Source organism: Triturus cristatus, chromosome 2_2 (genome assembly GCF_964204655.1).
Source record: "Triturus cristatus chromosome 2_2, aTriCri1.1, whole genome shotgun sequence".
NCBI lineage: Eukaryota > Metazoa > Chordata > Amphibia > Caudata > Salamandridae > Triturus > Triturus cristatus.
The window spans coordinates 549485072-549510228 of record NC_140582.1 but is presented as its reverse complement, the minus strand read 5'-3'; the positions used below and the strand labels follow the sequence as shown (position 1 = coordinate 549510228).

The window sequence follows — 25157 nt, the reverse complement described above, 5'->3', positions numbered from 1 at the left end:
ACATCTATTGACTGAGATTCTTTGTCTTTCTTCTGCAAGCTTCTCAACCATTCCTCTGTAGATGGTCCTACTGACTTCTCTACATTACCTTGTCCAGAATCCTTTTGTGTTTCCAATATTGACTCCACTGTTGTTATACGTCTTTCTGCACAATTCTGGCCTACAAACAGATTATTTGAAACATTTGGTTCAATCATACTTATTGTCTGTCTCCATGGATTTTCATTTTGACTCAGTTTTGGCTGTTCAACCTGTGTATTGCTTTTATAAGGGACCGTTAAACAATGTTCGCCATTTTTTTGTTTATCGAAAATAGGCATTACTGGACCTATCGATACTGGAACTGTTACAGCTTCCAGATTTTTGGTTAATTCTCCTATTTTCTCTGTTAATTCTAAGGTTTTCTTTGCTAGTTCCGCTGAATTTTCACCATTTATTTTACTTCCGGACTTCCTTTCTACCTCTCTAATGGAATTGTTTTTTCCCAAATCTTGGAAGTCTGGTTCCGTTTTTATGATTCGTAAAGTTTCCTTCATTGGGGCACTTGGTGTTAATATTTCTGGTTCTGGACGATATGGGGCGGATTTTTATAGAACATGTCATCAAGAACATCATCCTCTGATTCATTCACTCCATACCCTCTCGATTCCACATGATGTCTCTTTTCTGTGCATTTTCTTCCTTCATTTTCTCCTGCAGTTCTTACGGGAAACAAACCCTCAGTCAAACTCGCATTCCGCCACCTTCTCATTCGATCATCATGATTCTCATGTCCGTATGACCTACCAAACATGTACCTATACCTTTCTCCACTTCTCTGTCTTTCTCGGTCATGCATCTCATCTTCCCATTCTGTCAATGCTTCAAATTGTGTCGGTCTAGGTCTTGGTTCCATGTTCTGGAAAAGCCAAAACTCCGTCATTCTCAGTATACTTGACCCAATTGTCTAACCAAATACAGGTATGATATCCATATTTCGCAACCATAAAGGATGCGGGGGTTTTCGGTGGAGGAATTAATTGTCCTTCCCTAGTTACAATCGGTTTGTCCTTTTTAAACCACTTTTTAATTCTACCGAACCAGGACTTCTTCTCCTTTTCGGGTGGATCGAAATACATCTTTTCTGCCTTTTCGTGTATCTCTAGTTTCTCCTCTTGACCGGACCGCTTTTCTGTCCAATTGTAGCGCAACTCACACTAACGCACCAATCCAGAACGTCTACGTCACTCTGTAATTTTCCAATCCCAGCGCGACTCACACTAACGCACCAATCCGGAGCGTCTACGTCACCCTGTGCTTCTCCACTCCTAGCGCAGCGTACACTAACGCACCAATCCAGAGCGTTCTACCTTTCCGACTGACTGGCCAATCCCAGCGCGGTCGTTCTGACGTCAGTAGCCGCTGCCGCAGCTCCTGCTCCTGTCTACCCCTCCTTTACAAAATCCACTCGGTAAGTTTTGTTTCAAATTTACAATTCTGTTAGTAACAACACAAAAACACCACCATGTCCGCTTCGCTAACCAAGGAATAGCAATAAACCTTTCTCACGAGAATTCCGTCTTTCCCGAGAGCAGCGTTTACCTCTGCCCTACTACGGAATCGTTACTTCCGTTGATAAAGTAGCACATCCCTCTACCTTACCCTTCTAACAAGCATTAGCTAACCGTTTCTTCAGATTTAAGACAATTGGTTGGAGACCCAATGCTCCTGAGAAATAAAACTAGAGTTTCACAATTAACCCGAATGCCTTCACATTCAAGCACTTTCATACGATAAAATGTAGTATATTCACACAGAATCCTGTCTTTCCCGAGAACAGTCTGTCCTACTACAGACTTATGACATACGTTGATAAAGTAGCACTTCCCTCTACTTTATCCTTCTAACAAGCTTAGGGAGCATCTATTACCATTCTAGTGATAAGCGTTATTGGAGTGCCATTTGGACTCCTGGTACCTAAGACCAAAACTTCACAGGTTATCTTCGCTACCATTCACTTCTTTCATACAGGAGTTATTTCTAATGGCAACACACGACGATGTCACCGGATCGAACCCAGACAATGTGTTGTGTAACTTCAATCGTTACACGTTTTTCCCTGTGTACCTACAGGGCAACAACAATTCCGTCTTTCCCCGCAGCGCTTACCTCTGCCCTACTACGGAACCGTTACAAACTTCCGACTTCCTACATCCCAGAAGCCGTGCAAACAACATAGAACTCGACGCGACTCAGTGTTTATACATAAACAAATATCAATCAATAACCAATAATCAATAAGCAATTTACAAGCTATAATCACCAAACCAAAACATTAACAACCATCATACTGCTACCAGAAAAACTGATGCAGCGTGGAATTTTAAATCCTCCCTTCGTCACAGATCAAATATCACACTAGCACATTCACTCAATACATTCATTGGTGGGGCCCATAACACCAACACTCACATTTGATTGATCCGTTCTCACGGGAGAGATAAATTGTCCAAACGATATGAAAGGAATATCTTTTCAACTAAAGAACCTAATTTTCCTGAACATACATTAAGTACCTTTATTAAACTCAGAACCTCGAGATATTCCCCTCATTTAGCCGATAGATCAGTTAGTTCAATTTGGATATTTGGTGACTCAATTCTTTAATCTACATTTAATCTGATTCTAGTCTCTTCAAATAAATCACCCAACACATTTGTTTGTTAAATAATAATTTTGTTTATCTAATTAATTGCAAATTTAATAAATCATAAACCAAACCACGGAACATCATATTTACCTAATCTGGCTATTAGTCGTCCTCTAAGTCAATCAAGTCGTGAAAAGTCTTTAATTCATCAAAGTCAGGCAGCAATTCAGTCTTTCAAAGATTCAGGATAACAGCTGTCCAGCAGTGTCACCGTCCTCTCCGTCAAAATAACGTCAGGAAAAAAGGAAAGTTCGCTCAAAGAGAAGGTTCCTAATTTGCTTTGTCTACCCACTTTTATAATGAAACTAACATCAAAATGTAACAAAATTCAGTTTTAGGCAGTCCTGATTGGCTGGGTTGGGGTCATTCGGTAAAGTTCTCACATAGTCCGTTAGGTTAAGTCATCACACTTGCTGGTTCCGGTTTTAAAGACAGTCCTTTGTTTCATGAATTTGGCGATTTTCCCAGTGTGACCTTGATGGGTACATCTTGCCTGGGGTCAGGACGAGGCCACTTGTTGTTGGCGGTGGCGCAGGCGCACTTCACACGAAACCTCGTGAAACGGTAGTAGTCGCGTCGTGTGTCTCGGTCAGCGAATCTTTTCTTAGGCCCAAATGGTCAACTTAAGCAAATCAAACACAAAACGTAATTAAAACATTGAAATGGCTAATAAAATGTTAAACCCTCACTAATTCCCCTATGTGTAAGTAATTATCTAGCATGATAGCAACATTTAAAGCATTTATATTCACCCAGTGATGTCATCTGGTGCAACTTACAATTACGTCACAAAAGCAACATATATCATGCAATATTCTAATTTTCTACCATTAGTATGCGTACATATATTAGTATTATACTCCAGCTGAATTCTTCGATAACGAAAAATAAGGACAGCAGCCACAGACTCTTAGGATCAATTGCGCTATTTATTTAGCAACAAATGGCCACTTTAGTATACAGTTAGTTTAGCCATGCAAATGCAAATCCCACGTGTAATTCTTTCATTGATATAATTGGTGAGTTATCACTTCAAACAGATTAATAAAATTACAAGTAATAGATTATTTGGATTAACATAAACATGCAGAAATGGGGGGGGGTATACAAAATGCTCTACTACCCACTCCAGCAAAGTCCCCCAGCCTCCATCAAATGTCCCAGCTGCGTAATACCGGAGAATCTCCACTACCCCACCACATAATCATGAAATATCGATGGAAGAATCCCTACTGCGGACAAAGGTGTATAACATTGGAGCCTTTCAACTTGCATGTTCTTTCGCCCAGTCTTCCAAACCTTATATACTGCACCCATGATTTCAAAGCAAGTTCTTCTTTAGTAGCTGCCGTCAATTATTTTAAACAAGCAATTTTTGGCCTCAGTCCCCCGCACCATCTGATAAATTGATGGGGCCTCAGAGAGGTTATTAACTTCTTCTCCAGTCAATATTAGTCATATATTTGCTAAAATACAAGCATAATAATATAATACGAAATTAGGAACTGACCACCCCCCTCTGTCCCGCGGAAGAGTCATAAATCGTACCGCTCTGCATGGTTTCCCCAGGGCCCACAGGAATCTAGAACAAAGGGATTGAAGCTGTTGTAGTTGCAACTGAGGTATTTCTAAAGGTACCGGCAAGATGTTCATTTTAAGAACATTAGCTTTGCCTACCAACGACAAATGAAGACATTCCCATCTATCAAGGGCTTGTTAAATATTTCCAGTGATGGCCCCCCAGTTGACATCGACCATCTCTTTTAGACAAAGCCGTATCTTGATACCCAGATATATAACCTCGCTAACAACTCTTGGGTCATTATTCATAATTTGGTTGGTACAGAGAATCTGGGGTTTGGACGTATTAAGCTAATAGCCCGACAGACAGCAGAATTAATGTGCCATATATTCAATTTTGGGTTGCGCCATCACTGGATCAGATGTTACAATGGCTATGTCAACCGCATATGCGAAGACACAGTACGGAACCTGCCCCGCCATAAACGATCTTATCCTGGCACTCCTCTCAAGCATATCCAGGAAAGGACTGATATACAGCGCAAACAAGAGCGGGGAGCAGGGGCTGGTGTGTACCTCTAGTGATTTGAACTAGTTCAGATGTTAATCCCATAGAACATATCCTAGCCAGAGGAGAGCGATATAAAACCTGCAGAGCCTGAATATACCCCTGGCCAAACCCCATTGACTGTAGGATCCCCCAAAGCAAATCGCACGAAACGCTGTCGAACGCCTTCTTGGCAACGAGCAGCACTATTCCTACATCTCTAGGTTCCACCTGGGTGATGTCAATCAAGGTGATAACTCTAGCGAAATGATTCACGGTCCCCCTCCCAGGGATAAACCTGAATCTTCCCGTCGCAGTTTGTAAGTGAAATTGGGCGATAAGACCCCAGAAGATCAGGTGGCTTATCCTTCTTCTTAAAAATGACAACATTGGCATCGTCTCATGACTGTGGTGCCACACCAATTTGAGCAACCTGGAAAACAGCCAAAAGATCCATTTTAAGATCTTGAAAATAAATCCGGTAAACTTCAGGTTGAAGCTTATCTGGAGCCGCAGCCTTTCCCCTCGTCATGCTATTGATAACCTGTTCCAACTCATCCATCGTAATAGGACAATCTAATATTCCAGCTTCCTCCTGAGCTAACCGCAGAGGTTGCACATTTAAAAACCCAAGATCCCTAGCATCCTCTTCTATATCCTGCTCTTTATAAAGGTCTTGATAACATTTGTGAAAAATCTCTAGAATCTCCTGGGGGTCATGTACCAAACTACCAGAAGCGTTCTTCATGCCTTCTATTCTCTGCGCAGCTTCTTTGGAGCACAATCTTTGAGCTAAACAGCACCCTGTCGCCTCCCCATATTCATAACATTTTTTTTTTAAAGCTGATATTTTGTGGCCATTTCTTTACTCCATGCCAGATTAATATTGTCCTTACATCTAGCCACATTAGTTTGCAGCTCAATGATGTTGCTTCTGCGCAAAATTCCACATGCTAGGTTTTCTTCAACAGTTTTAAGTTTATTATACATCTCCTGGACTATACGTTTAGGCTGTTTCTGTTTATATAGTCCGAAACTCAACACTTCCCCTCTAAAGCAGGCTTTAAAAGTATCCCAATTGATACCATACGTAGTAGAATGATGATTATTTTGAAAAAAATCCCTGATCCAATTCCTCATATAGTCAATAAAAACGTTATCCAGGAGAAGCTTTCGATCAAAAGTAAATCCCCTTGGGACTGAAATAATACCCAGAGCAGGAATATCCAACACCACTGCAGCATGATCAGAGGTGATTCTGGGGAAAAAGTTTATCTGGGCTTCTGTAAGTAGTAGAGGCGAGATAAAGAAATAATCAAGCCGTACTAGTTTGCCATGCTGATGAGAATAAAACGTATGTCCAGAGTTAGACGTAGTAAGAGTTTTAAGCACATCCCAGACATCTATCAATCCATGATCTGACAGTAAATGATATAGAGCCTTAAAGACCCTAGGTTTCCTACCACTATAACTCTGGATGCCTGCTTGTAGTTCGCCCCCAACCAAATTGATATTAAAATCCCCACATAACACAAGTGGGGTGGGCCATGATGCAAGCTCAAGGTTTAGGTGTTCGAGAACAAGAGCTTCATCCAGATTAGAACCATACACTGTACATTGCGTAAACCTTGAGCCCCCCGCAATGAATTCCAAGATTACCCGCCGTCCATAGCTATTGACTAAAGTGCATCCAGAAGATTGAATGTTTGGTTTGGCCAACACCGCCACCCCACGATTCATTGTTGCTTGCTGTGAGGCAGCTAAAACTACATTCCCTAACTCTGATAGGACCTTACGTTTTCCCCAAGGTATATGTGTCTCCTGTAAGCAGACAAGATCGGGTGAGTCACCCGAAGCTCTGCAGTGACTCTTTGTCTTTTATTATGATTGTTAAGCCCACAGACATTTAAAGAACATATTCGGAGTCCAAACTCAACCATAAGATATATATGAATGGCGTCCCTTGCTTAGTTCTTTTAAATAGCTTCTGATGTCTCTAAATTTCACAGGCTTAACAATACTGTGGATTACTTTTCTTTTTTTACTCCCACTCACCCTCTCACCCCCCCGTCCCAGCCCCTGACCCCCCACCCACCCGGATCCCCAACGCCCCCCCTCAATCTCCCTTCCCAACCCTTCAAAAGAGCAGTAGGAACCATGGTCCCAGTGATGATAAGCTCCCACCAGCCGGGTGTCCGCGCCCGTACTAACAAACCACCTTATGTACTAATGAACCCGTCAATATAAAGCAAAAAGAACACACTTCTACATAACACAGACTTATTGCTGATTACTAATGCCATTAATGCCTTTTTATGAATAAACACACAATCAAAAAAGGAACTATGTAACAAGAGAGAAAAAAAAAAGTGGGTAGGAATATGCCAACTAAGGCAGCCTACCCCATACTTATATAAATGTCCTGAATAAAGTCAGCCCAGAAAATCATGCAGGATACATTTCACCAATAGATCCAAGACGAAACATTTAGATATTACAAAGATTGTAAAAACTCTTTGGCTTGAACCTCAGATGTAAAAAATCTGGTATGATCTTTATGTAGAACTTTCAATTTCGCTGGGTTAAGTAAGAAAGCTTGAGCCCCTTTAGCCTGAAATTGTGAGATAAGCTGACGGAGCTGCCAGCGCTTTTCTACAGTGAAATGACAAAAGTCAGGCCGCACAAAAAACTCCAGTCCTTTACCAGCCCTCTTTCTATCAGGGTGAGCCAGCTCATAAACGGCTTCCCGTGCAAGAAAATTATTCAGGATTATTAAAATAGCTATGGGTCTAGCTGTTGCTTGACCCGGTCCAGGACAAATGGAAAAGGGGAACCGATGCGCCCTCTGGACCTCTCTCTGCCAGTCCCACTGTGTGAGTTCAGGTAAGCCCTTAGTAAACAGATCAATGATAAACCTGTGAGGATCTTGCCCCTCCTTGCCCTCAGGAATCTGGAGAACTCTCAGGTTATTCCTACGTGAACGATTTTCTAAGTCCACCAGCTTCCACTGGGTGTCGTCTTTTAGAGAGCGTAGGGTCTCAGTCATGGCCTTCTGTGCAACAACTTCGTCTTCCAGAGAAGACATCCGAGCCTCAGCTTCGTTGAATCTAGTTGTGAACTCGGTACAAGTCTTAGCTATGCGACGCACCGAGTTCTGGAGCTTACGGCAAGAGCTTTGCACTCTCTGGCTCTCTGACCCTGTCTCCTCCCTATGGGTCATTAAAGTTTGATAGATCAGGGCAAGTGATATTTCTTCAGGTGGACCTGGTGCACCTCCTTTAGCCACCTCAGTACCCATTCCACTCTCCGCTGTGAAAGAGTAATCCCACTGCAAAGCATTTCCACTATTGACACTATCTACCAGTTTGGGTCCCTCTCTAAGATCCTGTTTTTTTCGCAATGTATGGGGACTATCTTCAGATGTATCCCCTCCTGTATCCTCCAGGTGTACACCGCTGAGGTCGCTGCCACCGGCCCCATGCTGTCCGACTTGAGTTCTTGAGTTTAACTCTGGATCATTGCTGGAGGAATCAGAGTGGTCCGACAGGGAATAAAAATAGTCACCAGAGTCTGTTTCCTTCCGAGAAGATTTTATACTTTGTAAGCCCCTTTTTAAACCCGGCTCCAATTTTTTTGTATTTTCCGTATTGTCAGTGTTTTCGACGGTTGATATATGAGCTATATTGACACTTAACGCTCCTTCAGGGATGGAAATACTAGACACGCTAGCATGGTGGCTGATCCCCCTGCAGTGCCTTCCGCCATTAAATTTACACTGACTGGAGCTAGTGGTACTGGATCAGCATGGCCCATATTGCTATGAATAATGATAGAGTCTTCTTTCCCATGCTTTGATCAATAACGGTATCAGGAGCCTTCGTGCCCCCTATCCCTGCAAGCTCAATGTGAGGGGAATGCACAACTTTCTTCTTTTCCTTTCCCCCGAGAACAAAAGAGGAATAGTGCACTTACCGGTGGAGTCTTTGGCAGTTTTCTCACCAATTAAAGCAGTGTCCGCCTTGCTTGTTTTACTGCCTAAATTCAAACTTGCCGAGTTTCTGCTGTCCACAGCTCCGGCTCCAACTCCGGTTAAATCGGCCAGGGGGCGAGCTCTCCCTCTCGCAGTCTTGGGAGGCATCGCCGATGCGGGAAACATCCTTTACCACGATGGCGTTACAACGAGGAACATTTACTACGCAACACTTACCTCGTAGACGTCTTCACCACGCGTTCTTCTTCCACGATCGTCTTTACCACGCAAGTCTTCTTCCATCTTTATCGTCTTCTACGTTGCTACGTCCTGCGTGAACGTCATTTGTGTAGCCCTTTTTTTACTGTCTAAGGTGTGTTTTCAGCTTGTTTCAGTGGTTGGTGGAAATAAAGGCTGCTGGTGCAAGACTTGTAGGTGGCAGGTTAGTAAACTAAACTTTAATAATTTAAAAGTTAAACTTAAGCTAACTTAAAAATAAATATATTTATAAATAAAAGTAATTTGTTTAAAATTAATGTTTTTTTGCTATGTTATGTACATACTTTCTCAATTTGAAGTAAAACTCTTTACAGAAAATGAGTTTCAGACATACCTATGTTTTAGAATTGAACGTTGAGGGTATGCTGATGGTTTTTACTAAATATGGTTAAGGCTATGTTTATTAGGTTGAAGTTATTTATATGTTGGATGTTTTAATTAAAGAAGTCATTGTTTTTATTTAACAAGAATTAATATTTTTTTAACGAAAATAGTACGCTATCCTTTAGGTGCGTTATCTTTTAGGAGCGAGATGCTTAGGATACAGGGGTTTTGGGTGGGGTAGTGTTTTTAATACCCAGGTATTTTTTACTTCTGGGCAAAAAAAATCCCTGAGTATTAAATTTAATTAATGAGTCTCTAATTCTTATTTATGAGAAAAATTTGAAGAATACTTACCATAAATTACTACGCTAATTTTTAGGAGCGGGATGGCTGGGATACAGGGGTATTGGGTGGGGTAGTGTTTTTAATACCCAGGTATTTTTTATAGTGGGGGGAAAATCCCTGAGTATTAAATTTTAATTATAAGTGTATATTTCTTAATTATGAGAAATATTTTGAAGAATACTTACCATAAAATAACTATGCTAACTTTTAGGAGCGGGATGCTTGGGATACAGGTGTATTGGGTGGGGTAGTGTTTTTAATACCCAAGTATTTTTTTAGAGTGGGAAAAAAAATTCCTGAGTATTAAATTGTACGTGTGAATTCCTTATTTATGTGAAATACTTCGAAGAATACTTACCATTAAATTATTATGCTAACTTTAAGGGGCGGGATGCTTGGGATACAGGGGTATTGGGTTAGGGTAGTATTTTTAATACCCAGTTATCCCTGAGTATTACATTGTATGTGTCTATTCCTTATTTTCGTTAAAAACTAGAAGAATACTTACCATGAAATTACTACGCTAACTTTTAGGAGGGGGATGCTTGGGATACAGGGGTATTGGGTGGGGTAGTGTTTTTAATACCCAGGTATTTTTTTCTAGTGGGGGAAAAAAATCCCTGAGTATTTACCTTAAATGTAAGTGTCTATTCCTTTTTTAAGAGACAAAAATCAAGAATACTTACCATAAAATTACTACGCTAATTTTTAGGAGTGGGATGCCTGGGATACAGGGGTATTGGGTGGGGTAGTGTTTTTAATACCCAGGTATTTTTTATAGTGGGGGGAAAATCCCTGAGTATTAAATTTTAATTATAAGTGTATATTTCTTAATTATGAGAAATATTTTGAAGAATACTTACCATAAAATAACTATGCTAACTTTTAGGAGCGGGATGCTTGGGATACAGGTGTATTGGGTGGGGTAGTGTTTTTAATACCCAAGTATTTTTTTAGAGTGGGAAAAAAAATTCCTGAGTATTAAATTGTACGTGTGAATTCCTTATTTATGTGAAATACTTCGAAGAATACTTACCATTAAATTATTATGCTAACTTTAAGGGGCGGGATGCTTGGGATACAGGGGTATTGGGTTAGGGTAGTATTTTTAATACCCAGTTATCCCTGAGTATTACATTGTATGTGTCTATTCCTTATTTTCGTTAAAAACTAGAAGAATACTTACCATGAAATTACTACGCTAACTTTTAGGAGGGGGATGCTTGGGATACAGGGGTATTGGGTGGGGTAGTGTTTTTAATACCCAGGTATTTTTTTCTAGTGGGGGAAAAAAATCCCTGAGTATTTACCTTAAATGTAAGTGTCTATTCCTTTTTTAAGAGACAAAAATCAAGAATACTTACCATAAAATTACTACGCTAATTTTTAGGAGTGGGATGCCTGGGATACAGGGGTATTGGGTGGGGTAGTCTTTTTAATACCCAGGTATTTTTTCCTAGTGGGGGGAAAAATCCCTGAGTATTAAACTTAAATGTAAGTGCCAATTCCTTGTTTTAAGTGAAAAGATTCAAGAATACTTAACATAAAATTACTACGCTAATTTTTAGGAGCGGGATGCTTGGGATACAGGGGTATTGGGTGGGGTAGTCTTTTAATACCCAGGTATTTTTTTCATAGAGGGGGAGAAAAGAAATCCCCGAGTATTAAATTTAATTCTAAGTGTCTATTCCTTATTTATGTGAAAAACTTTGAAGAATACTTACCATAAAACTACATCGCTAATTTTCTGGAGTGGGATGCCTGGGATACAGGGGTATTGGGTGGAGTAGTGTTTTAATATCCAAGTATTTTTTTATTTATAAAAAAGAAATCCCTGAGTATTAAATTGTATGTGTGTATTCCTTACTTAAGAGAAAAACTTCGAAGAATACTTACCATAAAATTTCTGCGCTGACTTTTAGGAGCAGGATGCTTGGGATACAGGGTTATTGGGTAGGGTAGTGTTTTTAATACCCAGGTATTTTTTTCACATGGAGTTAAAAAATACAAGTGTTTTAAATTTTTTTGGGGAAAAAAAGTATAATCAATTAACGTTAAAAAAAAAGATCAATGCTATTATTAATAACCTAATAGACAATTTATCTCTTTTAAAAACATATGTCACTATGAATCTAACAAATAAAAAAAACAAAAGCAAATAAATTAAGCCATTTTTCAGTTAAAAGATTTATTTATTGAGTAAATAATTTTCAAGAATTTTTTCCAAACAAGTTACCAGTTAATTTTAAATGAAGCACAAATAAATTTGTAATCTCAAACTTAAAAACATTTTAATATTTTAGAAATGTTCAAGTCGCACATTGTTTTACATTTTTTTTGCAGTTGGTGGTGCCTCTCAAAATGCAATGGCATGACGACGGGGTACGGTTAGGATTTGATCTTAATGTGGGAGCTACATTTACTGTAAGGAAAGATGTTTGAGATTAATTCAAATAGTGTGGTGAGTTAGATATTTAATTTATTTTTATTACACTTTGATCCCCATGCAATTTGCCGTAACATGCACTCTTTTACACAAAACATTTCTGGCTAATAAACTGTTAATAAAAGCAATCTTAGACGAAATTAGATACATTTGTTAAACTATACCTTGCCTAACTTTGTAAATAGTAAAAAATATGAAAATGTGATAAGTTTTGGCAAAAAAAGTATTAAACCACAACTGATGTACAGTCAGTTCTAAAAAAAGATTAGCAAATTGGCAAGATAGTGAAATTTTTTTTTTTAAGGAGGTAATTGGGTAAATTTTGAAAAATGGCAATTAAATCTTTTGGAAGTTGAGTAAAACAGGCGATCAATTCACATGGTTGAAAAGGTAGCTAGAAATGAAGAATATACGCAATACTTTCAAGGTAGTCAGACGTGCCCATTAAAGGAAATAGTTGCAATTTTGATTGGAGTCTTTCACTCATCTCTTTGCTACGTCGTGTCACTGGAGGATTTAGAGTACCTGAAAGTGACTGAGCCATCCTCATTTCTTGAAAACGTTGTTCTTTTTTTAAAATTTCCAAGAAATGATAAAAGTTTGGATGACTCCTACCAATTGATTTATTAAACGAGTTCTGCCATCCTTCGATGGAATTGTTTGTCTTTGCACCTCCCTCTAAGCAAGTTAAGTAGCAGTTCCACCACTCAATGGGGAACCTTGGCTTCCTCCTGCAACCTGACCTGCTAAGATTACCAATCCAGGTTCCCTCAAAATAATTTAAAATAGGTGCCAATTTCTCTTCATTTGCTATAAAATAATCTGATTGAACAATTGCAGTGTAGAAGTCATCTACAAAATCAGGAGGAACAAAACACAATGCTGTAAGTTTTTTAAGTTCATATTGTAGTTTGCTGTCTGACACATAATCCTTTGCTAAGGATGTTTTCTGTATTTTTCTCCAATACGCCTTGGAAAAGTGAAAAAACATCCTTGAATTTGGGTTTCTGGATATAATTTAATAATAGTATTTATCATTTGTATCTCAAAATCAATAATTACTTTCCTAGGACTTTTGTTGAGAGTTTTGGTTTTTATAACTGATAAAAACTCAATGTAAGCGGAAGATTGTCTGTCAGGCAGCAATCCAAATACTAAGGGGACAGTTGCGCTGTTAATATTGCCATGAATAGTATACATTTGGTTAAAAGGATGGGGTGTGGACTTAAAAGTGCCATCCATCATCCAAATTTCAGTATTTTCAAGGGTGGCCAAATTACGTGTTGTAGAGAAGATTAGAAGACGTTTTTGTGGATTATTATTATCATGTAAAAGAAAAGTTTCATTAGTAAAAGTCACAGTCAGTTCTGGGGGATGTTAATATCGGAGAAGGTTTGCGGTCTTATTGCATGTGGATTGATGGCCTGTTTTGTTCTTTGGATCATGCGCCTTAAATTGGGGATTGAGGGCATATTACTGGCAACATGCATGGGGATGTTTTGTGCAACTTCCCGTAAAACTGAGCTACAGGGTTCATTGGAGGTGGCAGCCAAAAATGTAATCTGCTGTAGATTTTCCCTTACTTCTATCTCCATTGCAGAGGCAGAGTGGTTAGGCTCTGTGGACCTCTCCACTATGTCGCCCAGAGTAACCGCTCTACCTTTGCAATGTGATGAGAAATATTCTACGCACCTCCAATGACTCCTGGGCTCAGTTAAACGATCCTTACAGTAAATGTAGCCACCAAATTTCAATAATCTGTTACCCCGCTTTGATTGTATGTAACTTGCTTGCCGACTTGAATTTTCAGTTGATGATCCTGTAAATAAAGGATGATAAATTAGCATACATTTTTTTAATATACAGGTGCTTTCTTTTACAGAAGATTTATGCTACCTAAATTTAATTGCAAAAAAAAAGATTATTTCAAATTTCAAATGGATGCAAGATAAAGTTAAAACAACTGATTTAAAACTGAAAACGGACACTAAAACATAACTGTTTCCACGCATATACATTAACACACATGCATTTTAACGAATGCGTTGTTACCACTAGTCTTTACCACGTATACATTTACTAAGAGATACGTAGTATCTTTTTGAAGGAAAAATTTTAAAAGAGGGGGTTGGGGGGGCCACCCCCCCACCCAAAAAAATAATTAGATAAATGAATACAAATCTGTTCCAGTTGTGATGTGGAGGTAATTTGAAACGGAAAGACACTTCCACTTTATTACATGTGACGCAGGGAAGGGGTATTACATTGAAAAACTGTTAAACTACTGAAAAAATGTCATATGTGGAAAACGGTTATGCAATGGTGTGTTATCTGAGCCTACATGGGCAGGCATGGAGATTACCTTTATCAAAAATATGCCTTTATCAAGTGTGACTTATCAACAAAAAAGAGTTGTAAAGATATGCGAGGTAAAGGCATTTTCATGGTAAAGGTTATGCATGGTAATAGATTTCACGTTGCAACGCATGCGTGGTTGAGGTATAATTAAAAAAGGGGGGTTGGGGGGTTTCCCCCCCAAAACCAAAAAAACCAAACAAAAAAAAAAAAACGTTATGAAGTAAGGGCATGCGTTGTGACGGAATGCATATTACAACACTGGAATGTTGGGAGCTCCATTGTAGACAATGGAGTGCTCCATGCTTCTAAGGGCCGGTAAAGGCACGCAAAGCAACATTCCAATTTCTTACAATAGCATTTGTTTAAAAGTTAGAACATTCTGCCCTCTAGTGTCAGAATGTTCTAATAGCCTTATAGCCCTTCGTAGCAGGGCTATACTGCTATTAAAGTTCCGCTGCTTTTGTTAAAGTCGCTCACCTTCGACGCTGCAGCGGGCCGGTATAGCCCGTTACGGCAGGCTATAAGGCTATAGTAACGTCATACAAACAAATAAAATGTGCTACATTATTGATAGATTTAATATCTGAGATAAACAAGAGTTAATTATAGATTTTTTTTACAGGTTAGGTAAAATGTTTAGTATTGTACCTGAGGATTGCATTTCATTGTTTTTCTGTGGTGAAGTTTGATTCTCAAAGGTATTTATGGAATTGCTGCTTTACTTTGTACTCTCTTTTCAAATCTGGATTTCTAGGTGTATGTTATAGAAGTAGCTGCAATGACAAGTTTAAAAAAAAAGGTTAGAATAGTTTATTTAAAATAGTAGGATAAAATGCAAATTTAAAAAATGTATTTTTAAAGTTATTTTAGCTATCTTATAATTTTTTAATATTACTTTAAAAATGTTTAATTTTTTATGAACGGATTATGATGGTTCCTACAATAGAGGCTTTTAAAAAATAAAAAATAAATAAAAATGGTTGTTTCAATTCTACCTGCTGATCCGTTTTTTTTTTCTTGCAACTGATGTTTCAAAATGAACTTCCTTTTCTTAATTATGGATCAATGAAAATCGCTCAATTCTCAATTCAATTCTCAAAGAGATATCATGTAAGAAAAATAAAGAGATAGCATATTTTTAAATTCTAATTTAGATATATATCATTTCTTTGACGAATCTTAATTAGAAAAGTTACTAAATGTTGACCAACACTTTCCCAAAGGTAAGTACCCGGCGGAGTAACAATAAAAAAATCTGGCCCCCAGTCACTGACCAACAACTTCCCTGACGTAAGTAGCCGGTGGAGTAAGACTGGTTAATATGGCCCCCAGACACTGACCAACACCCTACCTGAGGTAAGCACCCTGTGGAGTAAGACTAGTTAATCTCACCCCCAGACACTGACAAACACCCTCAATGAGGTAAGTACGCAGCGGAGTAGCAATAAAAAAATCTGGCCCCCAGACACTGACCAACACCCTACCTGAGGTAAGTACCCTGTGGAGTAAGACTAGTTAATCTCGCCCCCAGACACTGACAAACACCCTCCATGAGCTAAGTACGCAGCGGAGTAGCAATAAAAAATCTGGCCACCAGACACTGACCAACACCCTCCCTGAGGTAAGTAGCTGTTGGAGTAACAATAAAAATAATCTGGCCCACAGACATTGTCCAAAACCTACTGTGAGAAAAGTACCCGGCGGTTTAACAATAAAAAATAAATGGCCCTCAGACACTGACTAACACCTTCCCTGAGGTTAGTAGGCGGCACAGTAAGACTAGTTAATCTGGCCCCCAGACACTGACCAACACCCTCCCTGAGGTAAGTAGCTGTTGGAGTAACAATAAAAATAATCTGACCCACAGACATTGTCCAAAACCTACTGTGAGGTAAGTACCCAGCGGAGTAACAATAAAAAAAAATTGGCCCACGGACACTGACCAACACCTTCCCTGAGGTGAGTAGCTGGCGTAGTAAGAGCAGTTAATCAGGAATAGAAAAATTTGCTCACAGAAAAAAAGAGTTAGATTGTTCCGTTAGTAGTAGATTTAACAAATATTTAAGGCAAATTAAAATGTTGTTTCATTTGTACCTGAAGATTCAATGATTTTTTTTTTCATGCAAATGAAGCTTTAAGCAGATCTTCCTTCTACCAGTTTATGGATAATGGTAATGTTCTCAATGAGATATCTGGTTAGTACAACAAACACATAGCATATTTTAAAATTTTAATTTAGATAAATTTCATTTCTTTGATCTAACATATTTAGAAAAGTTAATATATGTTGACCAACACCTTCCCCGTGGTAAGTACCCGGCGGAGTAACAATAAAAAAATAACTGACTCACAGACACTGACCAAAACCTTCCCTGATGTAAGTAGCTGGCACAGTAAGACTAGTTAATCTGGCCCCCAGACACTGACCAACACCCTATCTGAGGTAAGTACCCAGCGGAGTGACAATAAAAAAATAACTGGACCACAGACACTGACCAACAACTTCCCTGAGGTAAGTAGCTGGTGGAGTAAGACAAGTTAATCTGGCCTCCAGACACTGACCAACATCCCACCTGAGGTAAGTACCCGACATAGTATCAATAAAAAAATAACTGGACCACAGACACTGACCAACAACTTCCCTGACGTAAGTACCCGGCGGAGTAACAATTAAAAAAAATTACTGGCAAACAGACACTGACCAACAACTTCCATAGGTAAGTAGCTGGCGGAGTAACAATAAAAAAATGACTGGCCAACAGACACTGACCAACAACTTCCCTGACGTATACTCTTACTCAGAGAAAATATTTCAAGGAAACTGACATTTCAAAACATACATACTTTTTCTTTCAAGTTAATGACCAGATGAACTTGTCACTCTCCACAGATAATTTCTGAAAAGTATAATTAAAAAAATTAATTTTGGTAAAACTTTAAAGTTAATTTTATATGCTTGGATAGCAATGATTGTTTATTTAAACGTGTACTTACTTTAGACACTAGATGGCAATGACGGTCAAAATTAGAGTCTGCTTTCTCGAGTCGCACACAACAGTCTGAACTCTCTAGATGGCTGCAAACTAATTAACTTAAAATGGTGGACGGCCCTTTATATATCTTTTTAGAGGGTCAACGATAATTTTAAATAAAATAAGTATTATAAACAACTTTAAAAATCATTTAAGTACATGACTAAAAGTGTAATTTAAAATTATTTTTCAAATTTAAGAAGTGACCTTCTTTGAAAAGATTTAGCGCCATCTTGCTTGGGGACCAGTGGAGGGTCATTGAAAGTAATAAAAGACAAACACTTATAAAATAACCACATCGCCAATCAATGTCATTGTGATGTTTTGTTCTCATACGTGCTGAAGCGATTTGCATACTGAATGCGTGGTAGATTACTTCGTAGAGGAAAGCTGCGTGGTAAAGCCACTTGCGAAGTAAAATTTGCGTGGTAATGCCATGCGTGCAACTTGAATGCGAGGTAAGAACATATATTCCGCCGATGCAGTACAGCTTGCCCTTGTCGGCCGCCATAGAGCGTCACTGCAGTGAGAGCGCCCCACCGTTGATAGCGCAGCGTGCTCCAGTAACTTCTCTGGAGTCGCCACAGTCCCGCAGACACTACCTCTGCCTCTATACTCAGCATACCGCAGGGACAACCCGCAGGCAAGTTTATGCAGCTTTTAGGGTCCTTTTAGAGATTCACTTTTAATCTTCTTTTCTGCGTTCTCCCGCTTCGCTCTCTCCTTGCCCGCCTGCTCTCTTCGCCGTATCACAGTATTGTCCGAGTTCTATTGGTTCCAGAGAGTATATGCAGCTGCAAGAGCGAAGGCAGCAAGGGCTGTAGCTACAATTATCTTCAGAGTGACCTGCTAATCCTCCATGCGTTCAAAAACCATAAAATTATTTATCGCATCTTGGGTGTAACTTGCTCAGCACTTTTACAGCTGTCACCAAAACCAAACCGTTCAGCAAAGCTCTGGGTGGTGCGGGTGCGAGGGAGCCGGGGAGCGACCAGCTCACACGTCCGAGTTTGCGGACGCCATCTTGCCCATCTTCTTGTGAAATGTTATCAACGATGGGGCCAGAAAGAATATGTGTGCCTAAAGTGTAGGGAAAAATAGAGTGAGGTGGGGAAGACCTTTTGTTAGGACGAGAACCCTCACTCACCCAAGGGTGACGTGCTTCATCATAGGGTTCCCTCCTTACACCAGACCTGCAAGGTCACTGGTGTGGGCTACAACTCTTCTGGGCTGGAAAAGGAGCTGAGGTGTTTTATATGGAGAAGGAACCGTAGATGGGGGGAGTAAGGGGCAGAGTGCAGAAAAGTATTTTGAGAATAAAACTGGTTCTGGGGGACCAATGTCTTTAATATGCAGTCTCGCAGGACAGGGTTAAAAGAAAAGAGGACATGGGGTATCAACATATATAACCCTAAATTTGGTCAACATGCTTATGCCTATTTATGACCCCAGCCGGGAGTCGGAGGCATTCTTCAGGACCAAAAAGCGTTAGCCACTCTGCAATCAAATTAAGATAGTGCTAAAAATATGTATCAGTGGATACTGACCATAACAGAACAGCCCCCAGTCTTTGCGATCGAAGGCCCCAGGATGATTGTTACCAGGGTAAACTGTTATATCTGAAAGATACAAAAATACAAGAAAAGGGGAAGGGGAACAAAGGGGACTAATTTAAAATCACAGAAAGAAAAGAAAAAGTCTCTTCAATACACCTCTAAATTGTGTAAACATTTCAGGGTTACCTGGTAGACGATTTTCATTACCTCTCCTCAGCCTAATGGGTACCCCACTATGTACACGGCTGAAAGAAAACATCCAAAGTAAGAAAGATAGTAAAGAGTAATGGAATAGTGGACTAAACTTGTGTCAGGCTTAATTAAATGAAGGAGATGCCTGATAAATGATAATAGCAATAGTCTATAATTAACAGCAGTGGTCTAGTGTAATGCAAACACTGTATAAAAATAAAATAAAATAAAATCTATAGTAACTATCTGGTCACTTTAGGTTTATATAGTTAATCATGAAATTGTGGGCCGGAAGGAACTTGTGGGCCGGAAGGAAAAGTCTACAAATGCAATATGACCAGTAACCGCCTTGTGAGCAAGAAGAAATACAAGAGACACAAGGATTGGTCAGTAGTTTGTTTTCCATAGTGAATGGGCATTTAAGCGTAATGCCCAGCACTTGTAGATTAAAAGCAAAATGGTGATCCAGAGTGTGAGTGTTAAACATGGGCTCGAAAGAGGATAAATGTTCCTCTAACTGGTTAATTACTCATAAACTTGTATTGACAAGGATACAGGGTCCCACAATCTTATCATGCAGAGGGTGGGTGTGCGCCCCTCACCCATAAAACAGTCCGTGTCTAAGGCAGTGAAGGGTCCCGACGAGAGGAAACCAGATTGCTAGGACAGAGTATTTCAAATACGCCATGTATTTCAAATACCCCGTGAGGGATCATGGGAAATGTAGTACCTAGGTCCTCAAGAATGCGCTCAGAAAAAGTCTTGTCATCTTGAATAAAATGTTTTATAATAATAAAATGAGATATGACGAGGGAAACTGCATTTGGAAAGAAGACTACCCCATCAGCACCTATAAGAGAGGTTTTAATCAACATGCATAGGCCAGTGAAAAAATATGTATAAATCGTGTGTATCAGTGTTGAAAAGAAGTCAGTAATAATCTTAAAGAAGCTCTTTTAAATAGATTAAAACCTCATTTTACAATAATCTGGTTCTAGAGGATGTTATAAAGAGTACATGATAATTATGAGTGTCATGTTAAATCAATATTCATCAACACGGAGAAAATTCGTAAAAATAAAATTATTAACAAGATAGCAGCCGAATAGTGAAGTCTAAACATCCATCTCTGTTCCCTGCGATATAAGACTGATTCTGGAGCCCCCATGGTCTGCACATAATGTGGTTTGTCTATGATTGCCCAGCGGCTACCATCTTCCGTGTACCCTGCATTAAGGTAGTGTCTTGTGAGCTTAGTATTATCTTTCTTACAACGGGTTGAACTCTGGTGTTCAACTATTCTCTGTCTCACCTTGCGTGTTGTCATCCCTATATAGATCAAGTTGCAAGTGCAACAAAGTGTGTAAATTGCTCCCTCTGTGTTGCAGTGTGTGAGGGAGCGTTATTCCGAAGGATTATTAAGACCCAGATTTAAGGTACAGGGACAGACAGAGCATGTACCACACAGACAGTGTCATATAGCAGGCCAAAGGGTATTCTGCCAAAGTGTTCTCAAAGACATGGAGAGTGTATGGGGACGTGTGTGTACCACAATATCCCCAATGTTTTTGCTACGTTTGAGAGAAAAAAGGGGTCTGTGTAATTAGTTTGCCCCAGTATTCAGGATGGACCAATTCTTGTTGATAGATCTCTTCACAGTGTTTGTCAGATGTCAATAGGTGCGTTCACATACCATCCAGTCCAAAGGACTTTTGGTATAGGTTTCAAGGAGGGCTCCTCAATGGTTATTCCTAGCCCTTTTAGATGCTTGCAGTATGAAATTAGTAGGGTAGCAACGTTCTGCTAAATGTTTGATGAGTATGCTAGCATGCTCTCTATATTTGGTGACTTCTGTTCAATTTCTGCTTATCCTCAAACATTGGCCTACCAAAATATTATGTCTAAGAGAGTGGGGATGGAAGATAGTGTAACTAGTCCACACAATCCCGGTCCTTCTCGGGAAACGCCCCGATCATCTGGAATGCCCTCCCCAGAGACCTGCGCTGCAACCCCTCGTACCACAGCTTTAAAAAAGACCTCAAATCCCACCTTCTCTCCCAATACTGGGGTCCGTAATCGCTGCATTCAACCCTTTATTTATCCCCCGTTATTCATTCCCCCCTGACAGTCTTTTTCTGTCCGACTCTTGCCCTCTCTCTCTCTCATAGACTTTTTCTCGACTCTAATGCTACCCTCCCTCTTTTTAACCCTTACCTCTAGCTCCTCCTCAATCTCTGCCAAACGTGTTACTCCCTTCTCCTCTCTTTTGCTCCCTCCCACCCTATTTCACTCGATTTTTCTTCGCTTCCTCACTTAACAGCCCAATTTCTCCCTTTCCCCCTTTCCTAATGTGAGCTGTGCTGCATGTTTCGGACAATGGATATATAATCAGCCCTATCCCATTTAACTGCATAAACAAAAGCCTTGTCCCGGGTAAACAACCCTTCTTTAGCTCCCTGGCCTTTTTTATTGTTTCTGTGCTAACCGTCTGCCGTGACATTCTTGTTCTACTCAGGGCCATAACTGTTAGCCTATTTGCTTATTTTAGAAGTGTTTTTAATGTGTAATTTCTGTATATTTTTTGATCCCGTTGAATCTACTGTACCGACTGGAATCTTAATGCTTATGTAAAGCGCTGTGCTACCCCCGGGTCTTGCAGCGCTATATAAAACTTTTCAAATAAATAAACTCAAAAGCGAATCCCGAGCCATAGGTTTCCTATACAGTTCAGAGTATATGTCTTGCAGCGCTATATAAAACTTTTCAAATAAATAAACTCAAAAGCGAATCCCGAGCCATAGGTTTCCTATACAGTTCAGAGTATATGCCACCATCTTTGGGAAAAGGTAATAGATCCAAAAAAGAGGGAGGTGTTACTAAATTCAAGAGTAAATCTCAGATGTGGTTTATTTGAATTCAACCAGTTTGCAAATCTTTCCAATGAGGTAGCAGTACCTTCCCATACCACCAGTATATCGTCAATATACCTTTTCCAGACTTTGAGGTTGGTAGAGTAAGGATTGTCTATCGGGTAGATGTGTCTGGGTTCAAAACCATGCATTTAGAGATTAGCCATGTTCAGGGTAAAGGTACTGCCCATCGAAGTCCCTGTGACCGGCCAATATAGTTGATCCTGAAACTGAAAGAAATTCTCCTACATTGCAAGGGTCGCACAATCCATCACAAAGGAAGTTGGGGTGATGTCGTCCTGTTGTCTGTGATCAAGGAGGTCTCTCACCGTTTGAAGGGATTAATCTTGCGAAATGTTGATATAAAGAGATTCAACATCAAACAATGTCAGTAGATGTGTCCCAGGATCAAAGGTGACCTCAGTAAGTACGTTCAAGATGTGCACAGTGTTTTGTATATATGATGGCATTTCTGCCACAATGGGACGTAAAAACCAGCCTACAAACTGTGAAAGAGGTTCTAGAGGGAACCAATCTCCGAAACAATAGTTCTTCCAGAAGGAAGTCTAGGGGACTTATGAATCTTGGCTAGAATATAAAAATAAGGTGTTTTTGTTTGCAGCAATTTTCGGGGGGCATTGGCATGCCCATTGTGGGCAGCCCCCACCTCTACATTTGCATATAAAAAATATCCCTGGTGTCTAGTAGGCTTTCTGCCTCCCCTGGGGGGCGCAGATCGAGGGTACTATCCCTCATATTCCCTCCAGGTGGGGAAGAAAGACGGTCCAGGGTTTTTGGGGAGGGTGGGAGCATAGGCAGCCCCAACCTCTATATTTGCATATAAAAATATCCCTTGTGTCTAGTGTGATTTCTGCCCCGAGGGGGAGGGGCAGATCAGGGTCTATTGCCCCCATCTGCCCCAAAGGGGGAACTACTTTGTGTAAAATGTTGGGGGGAGCACAAGCCATTTTCTGGGCCTTTTCTCATTCCTTTCTCTTTTATTTTCTGTCACTTTCTCGTGCATTTCCTTCCCTTGCTGAGCCGTTTGTTTGTGCATCTCTCCTTCTTTGTCATTCATTCTTTGCTGCTTTGTTGCGTTTTTCTAATTTTCTCTGTGCCACTTCTCGTTACTTTTCTCATTCATTCTCACTCATTCTTTGTTGCTTTTTGCGCATTTCTTACTCATTCTCTGCTGCTTTTCTGGGTATCTATCACTATTTTTCATTCATTCTTTGCAACTCTGCTGTACTTTAGCCTTTCATTCTTCAACTGTTCTCTCTACCCTCTTTACTCAATACTTGCTCCCTTTGACTTCTTTTAGTCTTAGCCCTTCTGCCCTTTTTTGAGTTATGCACTCTAATACCTATTCTTCTCCTTCCTTTTTTCAGCTCTTTTGTTCTCCATCACACTGTTCTTCCCCCGCGTGGCGTTTCCTGCCTCCTCGCTCACACCGTGCACCGTTCCTGCTGCTCATTTAACTCCGCCCTCTGGCTCAAAACTTCTCCCCATCCTACTTAATGGGGGCCGCAGCACGGACGCATCGCTGGCCCACCAAAGCCAAGCACATCTGCACCTGTTTATGCCCCGCATGCGTCTAGCTCCTGAACACCTCGTACTCCTCCCACCCACCGTCACTACACCTCCGCCTCCCCCTTACCCTTAATACCGGGTGCACCTCTCAGTGCTGCTGCTGAATCTCGCCAGTCGATGCTGAAAGTGCCTTCTCCTGCTCCACCTGCAACTTCTTCTGCACCCTTCTGCACCCTAATGCCGAGCAAAGGTGCACTAGATGAGGCATTCATGAGAGAATGCAGGATTATAGCACTGCTTTTAATGAATTTGAAACAAATGAGATGATGTAGATGTAACAATGTATAGTGGAACCATTGACTTGCCCTGAAGAAAGTCCTCTCTCTCTTAGGATAAAACACTTCGGCTGGATATTGTTTCTACCTTTTGGAATATACAGTAAAAGGAAACCTTTTAATTAAAATACTTTTGTCATGCAAATGGACTCAAAGTCAACAAAAACGGACTCTCTCAGAATGGACCAGAACTTTTGATAGAAACTGCATTAAAATGGGAAAATGAACTTTACAGAAAATATTAATATTTGAGTTTGAAACATTGGAGTGCCTCTCCCACCATTGACTTTAATATTTCTGTCATTCGGGGATTTGGGACAGTTAACCTAAGGAGGTGGGCCTCCATGAGAAGACCGATATTCGGTGCAGCAGTGCTGACCACAATAGTCTTTTGTTTTGGTGTTATAAATATAGTCTAGTCATGTCCTAATGATTCCCAGGACTTGTCTCAAACATGGACATCCAGGACATTCTCACATTACATGACTAGTCACTGGAGGATGTGGTTTCCTATATGTTTTATTATGCATAGAATGAGGTCTGCATCAATATCAATATATGAACATTGCTCATGAACTGATGATCATGGTTGGCTGTGAGAGGTTGATATATACATAAAACCACTATGTTTTCTTATCTCTTGGTCCTGACTGGCATCTTTGCATATTCATGTTGACATTACATGCCTTCCATCCACTGGTGAAGGAATATGTTCACTACTTACATAACTTGATAGATATTTAATTCTAACATTAGGATTGATATAACATAACTTGATAGATAGGTAATTCTAACATTAGGATATGCATCTCCCCATTATTATCTTTTTCCTGACAAGATACTGTACATTCTCCTACAAACCTGTCATTTTTGACGACACAGACAAAATGATAGACACTCCACTTCTCAACTCTCAATTCTTCTTCCTTTGTTTTCTTCCCATTCCTTAAATTCCATCTCTAGCCAGACCTATGTACAGATTTAAGTGTGCTTGACGTTTCTGTTTTCCTATTAGTGGCTGTTTTATGGTTGGTGCTCATTTCAGATTTCTGGGCAAGAAGACGGGGTAGTGTATTTAAAAATAATTGTGTTTATTGCAATGTTCGTTTGTGCCATCCATGATA

General features: G+C 39.9%; 1 pseudogene; it reads right to left on the bottom strand.

The window, feature by feature from the left end:
* Window positions 1–12515: 12515 nt before the first annotated feature.
* The window catches only part of LOC146862498 (uncharacterized), a 62177-nt pseudogene continuing 49535 nt past the window's right edge, over window positions 12516–25157 (bottom strand).